Source organism: Pteropus alecto, unplaced genomic scaffold (assembly GCF_000325575.1).
Source record: "Pteropus alecto unplaced genomic scaffold, ASM32557v1 scaffold39, whole genome shotgun sequence".
NCBI classification, from domain to species: domain Eukaryota; kingdom Metazoa; phylum Chordata; class Mammalia; order Chiroptera; family Pteropodidae; genus Pteropus; species Pteropus alecto.
Window position 1 is genome coordinate 11,416,094 of NW_006443568.1, and position 12,913 is coordinate 11,429,006.

General features: G+C 46.5%; 1 protein-coding gene across 1 annotated transcript in view; it reads left to right on the plus strand.

Annotated features, from left to right (window-relative positions):
* Nucleotides 1-12,704: 12,704 nt before the first annotated feature.
* The window catches only part of HTR1D (5-hydroxytryptamine receptor 1D), a 15,593-nt gene continuing 15,384 nt past the window's right edge, over nucleotides 12,705-12,913 (plus strand). The window contains exon 1 of the mRNA XM_025041360.1: nucleotides 12,705-12,725. The gene's annotated coding sequence lies outside the window, so the exon portion shown is untranslated. The remainder of the gene's footprint in view (nucleotides 12,726-12,913) is intronic.

Here is a 12,913-nt window from a genome sequence, read left to right on the forward strand (position 1 = left end):
GACGAGGCCCCGTCCTCACCAGTGGGGTGAATAGGAGGCAATTAGAACAGGGGTAAACTGCTGCCTTTTCCTAGAATCCATTTTTCTGGTGTCAGTGATCTGATTTTCCCTTGGGGATCCCCTCCCCCCACTCAGACCTTGTGGTTCAGGTGGGACTGGCTCTGACCATGACCCAGCCCTGGCTAATTAGCATAGTCCATCCATTTTGCCACAGTGATTGATTCAGATGCAGATATATTACCCATCATGATTCACTGACAGTTCCAGGACTTTTTGTTAACTATTGAGAATAAGGCACTTCTTTTAGCTGCTGACATAGCTAAACAGGTAATACAGTCATCCGAAGTTACTGGTGGCTGCTTTATTACAGTCATGGGGAGCCTACCTGAGGCTGAAGCTGATGGAGCAGAAAATAGAGCTTGGACTCAGCTATACCTAAAGCGGTGCTATTTTTAGACTTTTTCAGTTATGTGAGCCAATTGGTACCCTCCGCCCATTTTTTTCCTTTTGCTTAGCTCAAGAGTCTTGACTAACAATCCACTCAATAGATATAAATCGAATGAGTAAATGCATTCTCTGTGCTTGCTCCACTCCTTGGCATATCAATCTTTATCAAATGAAGTCTTCCAAGTAAAAGAGAAAGAAACTTACCAGTTGGAAACAGAGCCAAGACTAAGATAAGAAATCTGAGATGATATGAAAAATTGGGGGCTGCACATTTTCCTGGACTCAAGCTACCAAGAACCAGAAAGGACTGGCCTGCCCAGGTGGAACTGCCCTGGGTCAGTGTCATGCATCTCTAGGTGGCCCTGATCCCTTGAATGGGACATCCAAACTAAAGGCTTTTCCCCCCAGGTGTGTAAATGGAGTTGGAGACCATCACACACTTGGTCAAACATTTGATTTTCAATGAAACAAGCCATCGATGGATTACCAAAGCCCAAAAGCTCCATGGACAGAAATTCAGACAGATTATAGACTTGGACAGGGAAAAATTACATCTGTATTTTCACTATCTTCTATCAGTTATGAATGAAGGTAATAAATCATATATTATTACCAATTTCTGTGGCTTTGGTTCCAATAAAAGTCATAGTTATTTTGGCATCATATTATGGTGATTGCAGATATCTCAAAATATTGTTTATGATCATCATAACTTTGAAATTAGAGCAGTTATTAGACCAGACACCAAATCTTGTTTTTCAATGTGTTAATAAAGAAGCACTATTATTAAATCATGGGTTTTTAAAAGATAAATGTTAACAAATATATTTCATTATAATTCGTTTCCTTTGCAATCCTATGTATTTTATTTTACGCATTTAAAAACATGCTTTGAGGCGTAGTCCATAGGTTTCACCAGATTGCCAAATAGGCCGTAGCACAAAAACAGGTTAGGGGTCCCTAAGCTAGCCCATTTGTGTCATGATTCCAGTTCTTAGCCTCAGTCTGCCTATCTGTAAAACAGGAACATTAATACCTATATTACAAGATTATGGTAACGTTTAAATGAAATAAATATAGTGTCTAGCCTGCTGCTTCACATATAGGAAGAAATCTGCACATATTTATTTCCCTTTCTTCATTTCAAGCATTTCTCAACTGGTACAGCATAAAGCACAGGGATTTGGCCTCACGCTTCCTGGGTTCAAATCCCCTTTCTGCTGTTTTATTTGCTGGGTGATCTTAGCTCTCTAAATATGTCTCCCTGTCTTTAAAATGAGGTCATTTCTGTCTAGCAGTGTTGGTAGGGCGACCAAGTGTATGTATGTAAAATGCCCCGCATAGTGCCTGATGCAGAGTAGGTTTAAAAAATCTGCTGTCGTCATCAACAATCTTATCAATTCCTGCATGAAAGAAAGCTGGACACAGCTGAGCACATGCCCGAGTCTTCCTTCCTTTGCCAAAGAACCACCTTCATCCTCAGTCCACCTCTTAACGATCCTGGTCATGAACCTTCTAAGTGATGAGCAAGTGTCTGGGGATTTCTCCTCCCTGATTCTGCTTTCCCCCAGTCATCCCCTCAGGATGAGCTCTGGAGGCAGCCTGGTGCTCTCATTATGCATAAAATACTAGGTGGTCACAGCTGGAACATCCTCTAGACCTTGTGTTATAAATGGGGAAACTGAGTCCCAAGGGGGTAAAGGATCTTACTGAGGGTTATGCAAATTTCTTCCAGGGACACAAATTAAGTTGCTGTCCTTTCCAAAATTTGTTTCATCTCTTCTTTGCATCCTTCCTACCTGAGAAGGAGAATGAGTAGGTCTACCCTAGGCATTTCTGGAAAGGGTGAATGAATAATAGTGAGAAATAATATGAGCCAACTCTCAAGCCTGCTCTTTGGTAAGAGCTATACATGTATCACCTCACTCCTTACTTGGATCTAAGAAGGAAGTGTTACTGTCCCCTTCTTACAGAAGAAGCCCCAGAGAGGCCTACATATCTTGCCCCAGTCACATAGCTAGTAAGTGGCAGGGCCAGGGTTTGAATTCAGAGCTGTCTGATCCAGCACACATGCTTTTCCACGATGACATCCCAAAGCCCCTTCTGATTCTCCCATTTATCAAGATCCAGTGATGCTGTGACTTTACAGTCTTACTGTTGCATGGGGTCAGCACTGCTCCAGCAGCCTGCCTCTCCCTAGTACCTCACTGTGACCTCCACCCCCAAGCCCCACCCCCCATTGTCAAGAGTTGGTGCCAGCTGCAGCACCCCCAACTCCCAGCGGCTTCAACTGGAATCCAGGTTCAAGGGGAGCCCTGGAGCTGAGCTGACCTTCTGCCAACCTCATGGGCACCACTCTCCCTCTTTCTCTAGATTCCAGGGCTGCGTGGACCGGCTAATGGTGTTTGTACTCAGGTTGATTTATATCCATGCTTAGCATGCATCCACACCCCCCACCACGAAAGCAGATGGGCACATGGTGCCTTCCCAAGAAACATAATTAAGGCAATTTAGCATCTTCCTCAAAGGACGCTCTGCCTCCTCCTCCACGAGGGAGGAAATATCTTTGGAGCTGCTTTAGAATGTTTGAGGTTTGATTCTGCTTGGCTCCCAGCTGGTCTGATCTGGGGGGAAAGTTTTTTTTTGCCTAGGGCTTGTGCAGAAGGGGAGGAGGCACGGTGCATGGGGGAGGGGGCGCTTTGTGCTTTGTGACTTCAAGGGGGCCTCTTTCTCTTTCTGAGCCTTCAGTGACCACATTTGTTAAAAAAAAAAAAAAAAAAAAGTAAAAATAAAACAACACCTCAGAAATCATTTTGAAAGGAGCCCTTCAGATTCACAATTCCTGGAGATGCTCAGCAAGTTTCACAGGGGATCCTGACTCAAGCCAGGCTGGTTTAGAAGTATTCTTTGCTTTACTGAAAATGCTTTTCTTTGTTTGTTTGCTTGCTTGCTTGTTCATTTCAGTATTTGTAGAATTTTAGAGCCAGAAGTTACCTTAGTACCTTTTCTTACCTAATGTGGAGCATAAAGTTTGCTGATGTAAAGTAGTTTGCTCAAATGCCTCATAATTAATTTTTTCTCTTCCATATATACACACACACACACACACACACACACATATATATAATCACATAAGTGACATGCTTGTGAAAAATGCCAACAATATATTACATGAGAGTAAAAGGTGGAAGCCCCTTGCACCCATCCTATTCCCCTCCCTTACCCTCGGACCACCGTTAGCAGCTTGGTACGATTCCTTCCAGGTTACTTTTCTAGCATTTATGCACCTATAAACCCCTCTGAGTCTTCCTCAGAGCTTTGCCTCTTCCCTCTCAGCCAGATTGGTGTTTCTGAAACTTGAGTCATGCACAGGCCATCTGAAAGAAAAACATTCTTACCGGACCCCTGGTGTTGGCTGAATAATTGTATTATAATGAAACTTAGATATAGAGACTATAAATTCATTATAATTACTTTATGCATGTAGCATTTAGGCTAGTGTAATTACTTTATGCATGTAGCATTTAGGCTAGGTAAAACCTAAAAATATTTGCAAAGTGATCACAAACAAAACTATAAAACCATTATAATCCGAATGATCAACATCAGATTCACATGTCAGTTGATATTATTTTGATGAAACTACAAATGCTGTTTGAAATATGAATGTAGTAATGGCTGCTTTGGCAAAGTGTGTGTGTGTGTGTGTGCGTGCGCGTGTGTGTGTTGTCTTTATCATCTTGGTGTACATCTAGTTGTACATATACACAGATGTAGTTTTGGGTACCTAAGTGGAATCACATAATGTTCTGTAACTTGCTTTTTTTTACCCAGAGCGCTTGTCATATCAATATACAGAGAACTACTTAGTTATTTTTAATTGCTATATGGTAGCTCACAATGTAGATATAATATCATTTATTTCACCAAAAGGAATGCAAAAGCATTTAGGTCATCTTCATTTTTTTCACTATACTAAACATGCACCTTTGTGCACGTGGAAGAATATTTTTGTCAGATGATACTTAGCAATGGAATTGTCAAAAATGAGCTTACTTAAAATTTTGATAGTCGCTGCCAAGTCGTCCACAAAACAGACTGCCCCAATATGCACTTCTCCAAGCAGTGACTGAGGGTGCCATTTCCCTATACCCTAGCCAATGCTGGATATTACCAATCATTTAAAATTTCTCCATTCTGATGGGTGAAAATCAGCTCTAATTTTTCAAAATTGTCTTTTGAATGAATGTTTATTTCTACATGGAAGTCAGAGGTTCTTCAGGTTTTGAAGGGAACCCCTGAGATTTTAAAAGGGTGCTTAGGAATTTCAAATGTGTCTCAATTAATTCTCCATGCTGGAAAGTTCCCTTGAATTTCGGTGACTGTCAAACTGTCTTGTCTTTGGAGAGATGAGAGCTGCTCTTTCCACAATACCTGAAGGTTAAATTTGGAAGCAGTATTCACATCTTTTTTTTTTTTCCAAGTCACTTTTTAGAACTAAATCCTGCCTTTCAGCTAAGTTGGGTCCCAGTGGGAATGGTGTGAAGGACTGAAAAGTAACGAAACTGGTATATGTGTGGGTTTATAGCATCAGCCCTATTTCTCTCTGCTCAGCTCACATCGAGAAAGCACCCACTACTTACCAGATTCCTCTCCGTAAATGAGAATTAAACACACATGCATGCAGCTGCAGAATCCTTAGGGAACGGGCTCGTGAGATTTAGGGGTACAAGGGGGAGAAAGGCAGGGAGGAAATTTTGAGGAGCTGTCACAGGGGCCAGGCACACTGCAGGCTACTCTCTAATCTTTAATCTCGGTTCTGGTATAGCAATCCCTCAATTCCTACTTTATACTTTTCATAATGCTTCTCTGTGAATTATGATCTCATTTGTTCCCCCCCGTCCTGTAAGAGATGTTCCGAGTCCTATTTTATGGTTGGAGAAATAGTCTTAGGCTGAGTGATAGGGGGCCCAGAGCCAGCTGCCTATGTTGGAATCCTAGCTCTGTCTTTAATTAGCTGTGAGACCTTGGATAAGTCACTGCCCTCTCTGTGCTGTTTCCTTATCTGTAAAGTAGAATAATAAAGCACTATATGGAAAGTGCCTGGCACCTAGTATAAGTTCTTAGCAGTGAACTCCTGTGTTTTCCCAGCTCTCCCAGGGAGACCTGGAGAGTTATTTCAATTCTCTGAGCCCCAGATTATTCATCCGTAAAATGGGATCATAGTCCCCTCCGCAAAGGCCATTGCTAAGATTAATTATTTAAGTGCTGTACCCAGCGACTTGTTACCTCCTGGTCTCAGCCTTTTCTCTCATTGATTGACATGGCCAGGGGAGTGCTGCCCTGGAATGCTCTGTGACCCAATGACAAGGATAGGAATTACAAGACTGTGCAGGGTTAACTGAGGACGGTCTCTGTGTCTCTCCCTGAGTGTGGCATTGGTCCTGTGAGAGCCTGGGGGGCTTATTCTTCCATCATCTTTCCCGCAGCCCTTGCCTGGAGTCAGGTCCCACACTTTCTGCAGCAGCCTCCTGCCTGGTCTCCCCCATGGCAGACCCTCATTCCATCCATCCTATATACGAGTTCTGGAGTTTTCTCTACCTCACATACCAAATATGGAGTAAATCTTTCAATTCAACTACTGTCTGTTCAAATATCTGATTTTTATTGAGCACTTATTCCATACCTGGCACTATGTTAAATATTGTATAGGCATCATTTCATGTGCTCCTCACAATACAGGTAGATATTTTTATTATGCTCATTTTACAGATGAGCTGGAAAGTAACTCATCTAAGGTCTCATAGCTGGAGGAGTGAGATGTAAATACGAAAATCCTCACCACTGTCCTACAAGGTTTTATATTATTTTTTTCACTGAAGAAATACCTACTGTGTGTCTAATATGTGCAGGCATCAATCTAGGTCCTGGGATAGAGCAGCAAACAGAATAGACAATAGTGGAGAAGATGGATGGTAAACAGAATAAAAACATAACATTGGTCAAGTGCTAAGAAAAACATACAACAGGGTAAGAGGATAGAGCATGATTGAGACAGGGGTGCGGGAGGGTGTGAGAAAGAGGTAGCGGAGAGGAAAACTGAATGAAGTCAGGGAGAGAAGAAATGGAGATTCAGAGAGGTGATGGGTCTGGCCAAGGTCACCTGGCAAGAACTAACAGCCAGCTGAATGGGAACTTGAACCCAAGGCCGTGTTCTTTTCTTGCTTCTCACAGCCTCAGTTCTTCCTGAGATTCCTAAGACGTCCCGGAGCTGAGATGTTGAATTGGAGGCTTCCTCCCAGCCGTCTGGGGGTAGAAACATCGAAGCCCTTCTCAGATGGTTTTGTCATGAGTTAAACGAAGATACCAGAAAATCAGCTCCACTGGGGGGGTGGCGGGGACATACCTACCTCCACTCACAAATCCCATCAGCCCTGAAATTACTAGTTAGACTAAGTTGAACATTGCCTTTTTTTTTTTTTTTTTTTAAACAGAACTGATGAGTGGATTTTGTTAAAATGACTAATCTGGCCCCAGATGGAAGTCAGAAGTCAGAAGTCAAAGAAAATGCAAATGATTCTTTGCAAATGACTAACTTTCCAGCCCAGCTCTGAGACGTCTCAGAGAGCCGCAAGTTTGGAAGTGAAGTCAAACCTCAAACAAGCCCTTCTCAGAGCCTCCTCCCCTCCATAACAAATCCTGGGGATCTAGTGGTGATGGGTATGGGTGCGGGGTGAGCGACTAGGCCCAGGGGTGGGTATTTCCATATCTCGTTTCATTTCATTCTCACAATAACCCAGTGAAGGAGGCGCTACGACCTCCATTTTACAGATGACGAAAGGGTGGCTCAGAGAAGTGCCACACCTGCCCAAACTCACACGGCCGGGGGAGCGGTGGGCCTGATTCTGAAACCCATGCTCTCTGACACATCACGTCCCTTGTATTTTCCAGGTCCCGCTTGTTTATCTCCGCCCCCCTCCCCCAACTCGGCAAGAAAGATGCTATTTATCCTCATTTTATCCTCATTTTATAGATGAGGATAAATCATCTATAAAATGAGGATGAGTTGTCTGGTGGAGTTGTCTACATTTTACAGATGATGCTGTTGAGGCTCAGGGAGATGAAATATCAGAATTTGAACTCAGGCCCACTGACCTGCCCCTACACCCCAGCAGCCCTGGGGAAGACAGTTGGAGTGGTATGTGTGGGGACAATTGGGAATATCAAACCTTTGCTTGTTGCCTTGGCTGTTTTAAACTACTTTAAATTTGTACTGCAGAATCTAAAACTTCCCAGTTCTTGTAAGGAAAGATTCTGGTGTTGGGGTCAGACTGAATGTCACCCGTGAGCCGAACTTCTCTGCTGCAGCTTAAACCCATCACAGGTTGATCTGAGTCCAGAGAGGCCCCTCCCTCCTTTCCTTGCGGGCACCAGTCTCAGCCTTGCTGTCCCCTCGGATTTCTATTCCCTGGGCGAAGCAATGGAGCTCTTAATTAAATTCTCTCGTTAGAAGTCAAGCCTGAAGAAAACAAACAGAAAACCTCTCCAGTAGGACCTGTCTCTTCCCCCGCTTAGAGGCTCCATGCTGAAGATAGTATCACTGACCGCTGGGACATCCATCCCTCACTGCTCCCAAGGAATTTCCTGTTGGTGCCTTCTTCACTGCTGCCCCTCCCCATCTGGCCCAGAGGAAATTGCCAACCAAGGGAGATGTGGGGATGTTATCAGCAGTTTCAATGTGTGTTCCAGTTTGCGGGGAGGGCGGGGAGGAGGTAGGGGAGGTTTCAAAGGCAAAGAGTAGGAGGTGGTAGGAGGCACAGAGATAGGGGCTCACGGACCATGTGAGCATTTGTCTCCAAGGACAGCAGACACCTGATCACATGTGCCTCCTCTCCCTAGGTGACTCCCATTCCCCCCTGACCACACTCTAACGGACACATGGAATCAGGGAGAGCTGGAAGGAGCACTGGATTTCGAGTCAGGAAGCCCAGGGTCAGGTCCGGAGCTGTTACTAACTCACTGTGTGACTGGTTAATCGTAAACGGAGCACACTGTGTTGTGGGATTCCATGTTAAATGCTTTGCTAAGCTCCACTCATGGATGATTTTATTTAATTCTCACAAATTCATCTTTTTTTTTCTTTTTCAAAGAAACTTAGGCTCAGAGAGGTTAAACCCAAAGTCACAAATCTGTTAAATGCCATAGAGCTGAGATTCAAACCAAGCAGTCTGGCCCCAGAGCCCAAGCCCCTAATCATACTGTCCAGTTAGTTCCTCCTTCTAGGTATCAGTTTCCCCAACTGTAAATAAACGGGATTGGTATACTTGAATTCCAAAGACCCTTTCAGCCCTGACAATCTGTGCTTTATTCAACACTCACTGTATTGCCAGGCCCTGGGCTGGGAATACTAAGCTAAGTAAGGCTTCACCTCTGTCAGGTTATAAACTCTTTGAGAGTAGAAATCACATCTTAATGATCCTTGTTGGCCCTGCATCACTTACCAGGGCACTGTACAAAGAGAAGGGCTCAAAATATTTGTTGACTAGATATGCAATTCATGAGGAGAAGCACAGGCTTGGGGAATTCGATGTAACTGAGGTCCCATCCTATTACTGCCCTTGCAAAGTCACTTAACTTGTGTGTCTGTTTCTTCATCTAGTGGCAATACACAATAGTACTTGCCTCACAGGGTTACAGACAGGATAATGCACGTTAAGCGCTAAGCATAGTGCTTAGCACATAAAAACTGCTTGATAAATACTGGTTCCTTTCCTTGATAGATTTTCCATCCTTCACTCTTGTCACCAGCTGCTGAGGAGCCATGCTGTACCTCTCTTTGTTGTCCCCAGATCGAAGCTGAGAACTAATTTCTACTGCTGGGGGCAGGTCCTTAGTGGTGAGGAAGGAAGAAAACAGGGAGAAGGCTGGCCTTTGGGTTCCCTGAAAAGCCCTCTCCTGGACTCTGATTCCCATGCAGTCGATGCTCCTCCCCAGTGCAGATGTCTCCTCTGTCTAGACAGCTCTCCTCTGAAGAAACTGCAAACCACAGACTGTCTGATGACAAAGCTTGCTCCACACACTAGTCCCCTGACACATGATTCATTCAACCCTGTTCAGAAAAGGGAAAACCTGGTTCCCACCTCCCAAGCAGAGGGGACGGCAGGGGAGCGGGAATGGCTGGGTAGCTGCTTCTTTGATTAATTTATCCACCCATCCATCCAACCTTGGTTGAATGCCTGCCATGTGCCAGACCCAGTATGAGGCATGGGGCATATCTAGGTGAATAGATAAATAACCCCTACCGTTCTCAAACTCATAATGCTGCGGGAGATGGACACAAAATAACTGTGAAAGGTGTGGCATGCCAACTATAAATATAGTAACAGGAAACACTCATGGAGGGCTTACCCTGTGCCAGGCACTGAGCTATGTACTTTAGATGCACGATTCTAAGTTGGCCCTCATCATAGCCTTATGAAGTAAATACTATTATTGTGATCATTTTACACATAAGCCAAATGAGGATCTTACTTAGATAACGTGTCCCTGGTTGCACAGCTACTGAGAAATCGGATTCAAACTCAGCCTGATCGCTGCGTCAACACTTTGAACCCGCCTCTATCATCGGACCTCCAAGGAGAGAACCACCACTTCCATTCAGGAAGAGTGGGAGGGAGCCCACAAAGAAGGGGATTTCGGAGTTGGACCATGAGGGATGAGTCATACTAAGGAGGTATAAAAGATTCTAGAAACGGGGAGGATCCTGACCAACGGATATGAGGGGAAGAACTTTTTAAGTGGAAGGAAAAGCATGAGCCAGGCAGGACATACAAAGTGGGAACAGACTGGGAAGAGCCTGGAATGCCAAGATAAGGGAGTTGAGACCAATTCAGGAGGGAGCGGGGAGGGGCTAGAGATGTTTGGGCGGGGGATCCGCATGGTTTAGGAAGGCTGCTCTGGTGAAGCATGGAGGAGGATCTGGACAGGGCAGGAAGCTGACTTGCCCCAAGGTGTTTTGATTGTGTGGCAGACATGGAGATTGTGATGCAACTGTCGATGGTGCTCATGTGGGTGTCAGAGTTCAGGGCACCAGAGACTGCCAACCCGCCCTGTTCAACCATGCCACTCCCTTACTCAAAGCCCACCCCTGGCTCCCATGGCTCTCAGAATAAAGCCCAGGATCCTTCCTGGCATTCAGAGCTCTTCATGAGCTGGCCCCTTGGTGGCCTTCCAGCCTCATCTCGACAACTCCGCCCCGGCTCACCCCTGGTTTTGGAAATATCTACAAACCAAATTCTCTCTTTAGCTTCTTTGCCTTTGCACATGCTGTACCCTCTCTCAGGCAACTTCTCCGCTTCCCTACTTCTTTGCTCAGATGCCTCCAACTCACCCTTTAAGGTTCAGTGCGGGGGTTGCCCTTGTCCACCACCACCCCCCACACTGTGGGGCATGGCCTCCTCTGAGCCCCTTAAGCCCATACTACTCGGTCTCTTCCCCCATACTGTGCTGTGCTTACCTGCATGTGGGTTTTATCCCCTGGACCATGAGCTTCCTGAGAGCAAGGACTGTGCTTAACACACCCACGGGCCCATGGCGAGGGCTGAGAGGCTGAAGTGAAACCCTCTCTAGCAGACCCAGCTTTCTTCCTTACACCAACTTTCCAGTGGCATTTACCATCTTGAACTAGTTTCGCTGTTAAATGATCCAAGCTTCCTCAGAGCCCACTGCGACGCCGCCACTCAAGGTTTGCCTTCTCCCTCGTCCCTTCTGTTTCTCATGCCCAGTCAGGGCAGCTTCTGGTGCTGTCAGGACCTTTCAGCGAGGACGCATACCCAGGGCGCGTCTGTATTTACTCTGCCGTGTGGATTTCCATACTGCAAGATCTCAGGCTGGGACCCTGGCAGCAGCTGCAAATGCTTGAGCTGTGTAGACAGGATCCCTTCCTCTTCCAGGACTGTTCGTCTTGGGGCATCAGCAGCAGTACCTCCATTCGGCATGGCTCAATCTTTCTTAGTTCCTATTTGGGAAGAGAGCCCAGGGCCTGAGTAGAGTGGAGAAGGCCAAGGTGTGGCTGCCAATAACGGCTGTCTATTTGCTAGTGATTGATCTGCCTGGGATTTGCACTAAGACAAAAAGAACTTTTGCATTATTAATGACCATTGATCACAGGCTCCCAAAAAAGAGAGCGATTGAGAGAGATGAAGGCTCCAGGCCAATTATCTACTGGTAAACCAGGAGGGTGAGGTGTAGAAAAAGGAGGGGAGGGCCAGGTGAGTAGGGAATTTGTGGAGCAGAAGGACACAGGACAGGAGGAGCTGCTGAGTTTTTGGTGTGCCGGGTGTCAAACAGCTGTGTGGGCTACAAATAAACCAGCGGCTGTGGGTGCTGTTGGCTTCTCTTAGATCCAGTTAACGAGACTCCCCAACAAGTACTGCCAGGGACAGAGGGTCACTTCACAACGATAAAAGAGTCAATTCATCAAGAAGGCATGATCCGAATGGCAGGTGCACCTAATAACAGGGCTCGGAAATACATGAAGAACAAGCAGACCGCAAGCCCGCAAGGATAGAAAAGGCCAGCTCCACCTGAGCCTCCTGAAACCTGGATGCTGGGGCTCCTCAAGTCTTCTTCCAGCCCTGGTTCTCCGGAATCAGGTAGATTCATCCCAGCAGCCCGACACCAGCTGGAACCGGCAGCTCCGCCCAATCTGCTGCTTGAATGAGGTGGGAATCTGCCCCTTTCCTTGTCTCTGACCCTAATTCCTGCCATTCACTCAGCCCCAGAACCCGCTGGTCAGCGCCCCCTTGGGGTGTTTGCGAGTTGTCCCTCACTTGGAAGCTGTTCCCGCAGGCGTCTGCGGAGCTCACTCCCTCACTTCCTGCCTTTGCTCAGATGCCACTTTCTCACCGAGGCCTCCCCTGACCTCCCTGTTCAAAGCCTCCACCTCACTGTCTATCCCCTTCTGCTTTATTTTCCTCCATACCATTTACCTCTATAAACATTTCCTGTTTTACTTATTACATGCATGTAAGCTCCACATCCGTGCTGTTCACTGCTATATCCCCCGTGCCTAGAACACGCCTGGCACACAGTAAATCGATAAATATCTATTAAGTGAAGAAAGAAATCCAACTATGGATGAACACAGGGGACAAGGAAGGCTAGGGTCTCCGGGCCTGGCCCACTTCTCACCTCCCCTGCTCCGGACCCAGGCCACCTGCTCGCCTACAGGTGGGGGACCGGGGAGCCCTGGGGCTGTGGCGACGGCGAGGGCGGAGGTGAGGACGCGGAGCTCCCGCAGGACCAGGGCTGGAAGGGGCCGAGCCTCGCTCTAGACTGGCTGGGGGCCGAGTCGGGAGGGAGCCCGGCGGGGGAGGCGCCGGGGGAGGGAGCGAGGAGAGCGGCTGGCGCGGGAAGGGGCGGAGGGAGTGCGGGAGCGCGAGGGCGCCGGCCTCGTAAGGGCCCC